Below are 7,219 nucleotides of genomic sequence, written 5' to 3'. Positions count from 1 at the left end.
TCGTCGAGAGAAGTTAATAATTTAAATAAATATAGGGTTTTGTATCTTTTGGTAGAATTCGAGGTTCCACATGAAGTATCATTTGGTGGAATTCCAGTTGCTACATGAAGTGAATCATATGTATGAAAAATAACACAACCTACAGATCTTGAATGCATGAATAGCTTAGGTATCAAAAAATGGGACATTATTTACTACTATAGTCGGTATTAATGGAAAGCTACAGAACGAAAAATTTCAATGAAATGAAACGCATATCCTTTTTCATTTCTCGAAAGAAAGGCTGGTCGGTTGCAGTTCTATCTGATTCATTACGTCTCTGCAAGTTCTGGGTTGTGGACCCATAGTATGTCTAAAGGATGATACTTATAATCCATTAAGTTGCTTGTTATGCCGCGGCTGTACTTATATCTTACCTTTCAAACCTTCTTTTAAAATTACTTAGTTTATTTTTTATCCCCAGTTTGACTAATGGTTTACAGGCTAAGAGCAATGCTTTGTGTATTCTTATTTCTAATTCAGTGGCACATTTGATTTGCATAAATAATACTGATTAGTGGTATATAGACCAATGTGTTATATGTATCCATGCTTTGTTGTAAGAATTAAAGTTGCTCTCTGGTTTTCCTATCCATGTGTTATCTATACACATATCCAGCTAATTAATAAGTTCTATCTAAATATGTAGAGGCCATGATATCAAACTGGCTCCTTGGGATGATCGTGCAACTGACTTCAAAGTCGAGGGGGGTATGTATTAACCATATTTTTCCTTGTGGTGTAGTCTTTCACTCCTCTTGATGTCTATGTTCCTCAGGGCAGGATGCTGTTTAAGCCTGTGTTTGTGAAGAACCGGTCGAGAAAACCGTCAATGAGCAATGAGCTTGCTGAATTTGATCCTTTTAAGGATGTCGTATGTCCTTTGTCTTTGTTTCCCTCCTTGCAATGCTTCTCCTCCTTGTCACTTTTGTTTCTTATACCGTGTTGTCTTCTTTGTACATGGAACAAGCGATTCTTCTATATTCCTACTTGTGTTTTTAACTTTACTAGCCAGGTGGCCCTCGCATTGCGAGGGCATCCACTAAAGTTCAATCAATGTATCCTAAACTTAAATTTATGGAATCTATAGATATTAATTTCTAAACCATATTGTTCTATAGCCACCACAAATGTTATGATAAGATAATGCCACGGGTGTGTATATGAATAAGTTTAATTTATTGCCATAAAATACTATGCATTTCTAGAAACACTATTTCACCACATTATAGAACATCATCTACTACTCCATTTTGATGTATTTATTTTTACTCTTTGTCCGCTATCCTCTGTTCTTAGATCCCCGTCCCACGTTTTAATTATGCCATACATGACGATGCCAACTTGGATTAGAGTAACTATATCAGAGTTGCAAAACTCAGTTGTTGTGGAATTTTTTGTTGAACAAAAATAAATATACTCTGATATGTCTAGATTTTTAATGTTATTCAACATAATGTGTATTTACCATAGTTTAAAAAAATTGCTACTTTGATTTATTATCCTCTAACCATCGGTTGCTTTTATGCTCCATTGTTGATTAGTAGTTAGACACACAAAAAAGAACAACTGTTCTACATCTTTTTTTTCTGGATAATCTTCCACAACCTCAGATACAACTATTGATGGCTCAAATATATGGGAAATGCAGATTGGCTCTCGGGTGCCACACACCCCTATAGTTGAAAAAATAAATAAAAAAATTCAAACTTTTTTGGGAATCAAAGATGACCAGGTATTGTACCTGAAACAAAATGTTTTCCTAGAAAATTACTTTTACTGTATCCTGGGTTAAAAAAAGAAACTCGAAATGCCCCATGACCAGATACTATTCACTATATATTTGTAATAATTTTTATCTTATTTACCCTGGAGATCATGGGAATCATTTCGTTTCCAAACATATTTTTTTCGAGTACAAACTTGATCATCCTTGGTTTCCAGGAAGATTAAAAAAAATAACTTTTTAAAATTACTATAATTTTTTTAGTCTATGGGGTGCGTTACACCCGAGAGCCCAAAAGCCCCCTTCCCAAATATATACTCTATATTCTATTCTAAAACTCGCCTGAACCATTTGTGGTATTAAATTCAACGTTATTACATTAGTGAAATCTCCTGCATCCATGTGATTGCACACAGTCACTACCTTTTGTAACCACGAATCTAATATGGCATGCTCATTGACACTTTCTAAATCCTCAGATCAGTTGCATTATGGTATTTTTTCCGGACTGTTTTGTCTATTTTATTTGCACAATATAAAATATTAAATTGAAATTATTTTATATTCCTAGTTATAGTATGATCAATGTCAAACTCTATTTAAATCAGCTATTCGACTTTAATGTGTATTCTGCCTATTGGTTCTTGTGCTGGATACATATCTAATAGCTAATTCCGCAAAAACTACTCCAAATTCTAGGTACCCATGGAATTTATATGGAGTTCATATGAAACCAATTTGCTATTTTTTCCTTTAATTATCATCTTTAATTTCATATATAAAATAGTGTAATAACTTATTCCAAATGTATATATTTAATTGTTTGTATGAAGTTCATAAGAAATAGAGATTTGCAAATATAAATAGAGTAATATATAAATTATTATTGATTATATATTAAGCCTAAGACATCTAGACATATAATGATTTTGAATAAAAAAAATTCACATGGTGGTATTCGATCAAGTCAACTTGTTGTATTCAAAATTCTTGTATTTCAGCTACTTCTTTTTGCCGGTATGTATCTTAGCTACTCTTTGTGTTTCATATTAGTTAGTACAACTTTATGCTAAATCATCGTCAATTAAAATGGAATGACTTGTATTTTTCGAACATAGTACAAAAAGCTCACAATAACTAACACTCACCTCACCTTTATGAACGCACACACAACCTACCATATTGGCACCTCCGAGAGACTGAGTCTGAAAAACTGATTCGGCAAGTCCCATAGACCAAGTCTAAAAGGCTTATCCAGCGAGTCTTGAGATTAACGAAGTAACCACATGCTTCATACTGTTGAAGAAAACGTCATCCTCCGCTGAAAGAATATTCCATCATTTTATGATGCATCGACCAAATCAACTGACCGGCGATGAGTGTAATTTGTGGAAGACTTGCGCCGCCAACGCCAAGTATCGATCGATTGTGAATCCAGTTTAATCGAGTCTTGTTAAGTTGTGTATTGAGATCCATGTAAATTTATTGTGTACCAGGCCACGTTTAGGAGGTATCTTAAATTTAGCCGAATAGTGCATGTTCAATATAATTCTGGCACTACATGTACCGTGTATGAAAAAAATTTAGCTAACGAGTCATGTACAATGATGTCACATGTATCGTGTATGAAAAAAAAATGATAAATCAAGTTTCCTATTCAGCCACATTTAGGTCAGCTCTTTTAAGATGAGGTGCAGGTGCATGCGTGAAAGAAAAAAAATACTTCTACATACTATGTATGAAATCAAATCTCAACCGATCTATTTATCTCTCTTAGATGTTGTTGGCGTCCGAAACCCACCGGCGAGCAACGGCTGGCAACACGAAGAGCCGGGAACAACCTAGGGCTGCGGCTGGCCCTGGTCCCTCCGAGCGACGGCCCGCAAAGCTCCTGGTACGCACGTCCCGATGCTGGTGCAAGGGCGTGCCACCTGATCTATACCTGATCAGGAAGGTGATGGATTTGCTTCGCTTAGTTTCCTGCATGGCATACACGTAAACATTAAATACGAGCCTCGATCGGCTCTCAGGTTGTCCTGTGAATCGGCTCAAGGAGCCGATCCACCCATGGTTCGTATGAGGTCTACGATCACATGGTGGTCCTGCTTGATCGATATATAGCTAAAACGACCTACGACGATTTAGGGTTTTCACCGCATAATCGGAACATCCTACGCGTGATTGAGCCTGGCAGCCACGCACGGTGATAATAAACCAACCCTAGACAAGGCCTAAAAACCAACATGAAGTTGATCCCCGGAACATCTTATCTAGGGCTAGCAAACTACACCCTACGTGCTACTGGATCCTTCAACCCGTTTGCAAGGCCTAACTATGCAGATATTAAACTAATCCTTGAAGAACAAGGAGCAATCATAACGGATCGGATCTACTAGATAATGATCAAGTAAGGTGCCGCCCTTACACCTAAGATAGGTGTAAGGGCGGCTAGACGTCTAAGGGTTGCATGGACGGAAGCATGTGACACGATGAAACAATGCTAACCCTAACATATCTATGATAACTACGTTGCTCGCCATCAACAAGGCTTCAGCACGAGCAACGCATGAACAACGAATAAACGTATACTGCCTAGATCGCAAGATGCGATCTAGGCAGCATGATGCTTACCCGGAAGAAACCCTCGAAACAAAGGGGTTGGCGATGCGCCTAGATTGTTTTGTGATGAACGTGATTGTTGTTTTTCTCAATAACCCTAGATACATATTTATAGTCCGTAGACTTTCTAACGTGGGAATAATCCCAACCGTGCACGAGCCAAATTCTATCTAACCGACACGTATCCTACTATATTTACAGATACACGGGCAAACTAGCCCAAACTTTGTGTACAAGGCCGGTTCATGTATTTCTTCCATGTATATTCTTCAAGCCCATCTTAATTACGGCCCACCTCTGATCCGGTCAAATTCTGGTGATAACACATGCCCCCCCTGGTTTTGGAATTGATAATTCCAAAATCACTCTGCTTTTTCTTCGTCGGGTCATGTCGTGGCAGAGCAAAAGCCTTCATCATGATGCCTCGTCTTCTCAACTTCTCCGCGTGATTTGACCGTTTTTTTTTTTTTGGCACCACTTCCTCGGAAACTGCTGTGGCATTGAATCTCCACTATATCCCATTTTATTTAACCGATCCAAACAAATTCGCCACTTCATCCCCTTGCTCTGCTCTGGCCATCGGCACCAAGAAACCCCAATCTCAGAACAATGTCTTCCTCCTCTTCCTCCTCCGCCTCGTCGGACCTCTCCTCCCAGTCCTTCTCCTCTTCGTCCTCCTCCACCTCGTCAGATCTCTTCTCCGATTCTTCCTCATCTTGTGAGCCGACGCCGGAGTGGGGCTCGCTGGTGGCGCACGACATCCTCGCCGCATCGGAGTGGGACAAGGAGGACCACGAGCCCTACGTCTGGTCCGAGGACGACAAGTCCTTGACCAGTGGCGACGACGACCTTCAGTTCCTCGCCGATGGGGAGCTGGAAGCGACGAGCGAGGACGACTCGTTCTCCTGGGACGGCTACACTTCCTCCGAGGAGGAGGAAGAAGAAGACGACGACGACTCCCTCGAGAACTATCCGCCGGCGAAGCGCTTCCGCGCCGGATCGGATGATGACGACGACGATGACGACGATGAGGAGGAGGAGGCTCCCATAGAGGGCTATGGGAGCAGCGACGAGGAGCTCGCCGGCAGCAGCGCCGACGAGAGCTCCGACGATGAGGGCAGCAACGGCCCGTAGAGTAGGGTCTACTAGTATAGGTCTAGTAGTAGTAGCAGATTGGCCAATAGGCCTTTCTTTTGTTCTTCCTCCCTTGAGCAATCGGCTCTTTCTTTGTAAGAAATCCCCTTATTAATGAAGAAAATATTCCCCCATTAACTTTGCTTTCTTGTCAATTTTGCCGATTGTCAAACGAAGTCAATGCTCAAAGAGCCGATGGCAGAGCATCAGCTCCTACCATAACACGCACTTTAAGGCCAAATCAGTTGCCCATTCATGCAGTCAAACAGATCTCATCCGTGTCCATGCCATCCTCAAATTTCAAACACGCAGATTCGACTCCAATGAGAAAATCATCTCAAATGCCATGGACTCTGGCTTGAAACTGACCTGTTAACCTGCCCAATTGAGCTTGTCCTGTCTAGAGTCGACGGCTATGTATCGGCTTTCTCATTATTCTAAAGTCGATGTCCGTGCATCGGCTGTACTGGTATCCATATTTCTCAAGTCGATGTCTGCGCATCGGCTGCGATTTGTATATAAAAAAAATTTACTGGCCAATTTTCTGAATCGGCCCCCAGTGGTATCTCTCCTTGGTGAGTCCCTAGAGCAGGTCCTGACGGAGAGTACTGATGCCTCATGATTTCCTGGATCACCCGAAGGGCGACGCGCTCCAAAGTGTTCACCAGGCTCTCAGAATGGCGGTGTAGCGAATGAGCTACCATGAAATTGATCTCCTGACGCAGAGACCTGGTGCGTTCTTCTAAAGGGGTAGACAGGTCCACTCCATCGAGCGCGCCTTCAGGCGAGAACCCTTTCCACCTGATGCCGTGTGAGCGGGTCCTCTGGAAAGAGCCGATGAGGTCGGCTTCAAGGATAGCTTTGACCTCGTCATACTTCTTCTTGAGCTCCTCGGTCAGATCCTCGTACGTGACTGAAGCACCTTCTGCCATCTCAGATGTAGATGGCGATGCAGTTGATGTCGAAGACTGTCCCACCGGGCGTGCCAGAATGTGTTGGCGTCCGAAACCCACCGGCGAGCAACGGCTGGCAACACGAAGAGCCGGGAACAACCTAGGGCTGCGGCTGGCCCTGGTCCCTCCGAGCGACGGCCCGCAAAGCTCCTGGTACGCACGTCCCGATGCTGGTGCAAGGGCGTGCCACCTGATCTATACCGATCGTGAAGGTGATGGATTTGCTTCGCTTAGTTTCCTGCATGGCATACACGTAAACATTAAATACGAGCCTCGATCGGCTCTCAGGTTGTCCTGTGAATCGGCTCAAGGAGCCGATCCACCCATGGTTCGTATGAGGTCTACGATCACATGGTGGTCCTGATTGATCGATATATAGCTAAAACGACCTACGACGATTTAGGGTTTTCACCGCATAATCGAAACATCCTACGCGTGATTGAGCCTGGCAGCCACGCACGGTGATAATAAACCAACCCTAGACAAGGCCTAAAAACCAACATGAAGTTGATCCCCGGAACATCTTATCTAGGGCTAGCAAACTACACCCTACGTGCTACTGGATCCTTCAACCCGTTTGCAAGGCCTAACTATGCAGATATTAAACTAATCCTTGAAGAACAAGGAGCAATCATAACGGATCAGATCTACTAGATAATGATCAAGCAAGGTGCCGCCCTTACACCTAAGATAGGTGTAAGGGCGGCTAGACGTCTAAGGGTTGCATGGACGGAAGCATGTGACACGA

Source organism: Lolium perenne, chromosome 4, assembly GCF_019359855.2.
Source record: "Lolium perenne isolate Kyuss_39 chromosome 4, Kyuss_2.0, whole genome shotgun sequence".
NCBI lineage: Eukaryota > Viridiplantae > Streptophyta > Magnoliopsida > Poales > Poaceae > Lolium > Lolium perenne.
Note: the sequence above shows the minus strand (reverse complement) of the source record.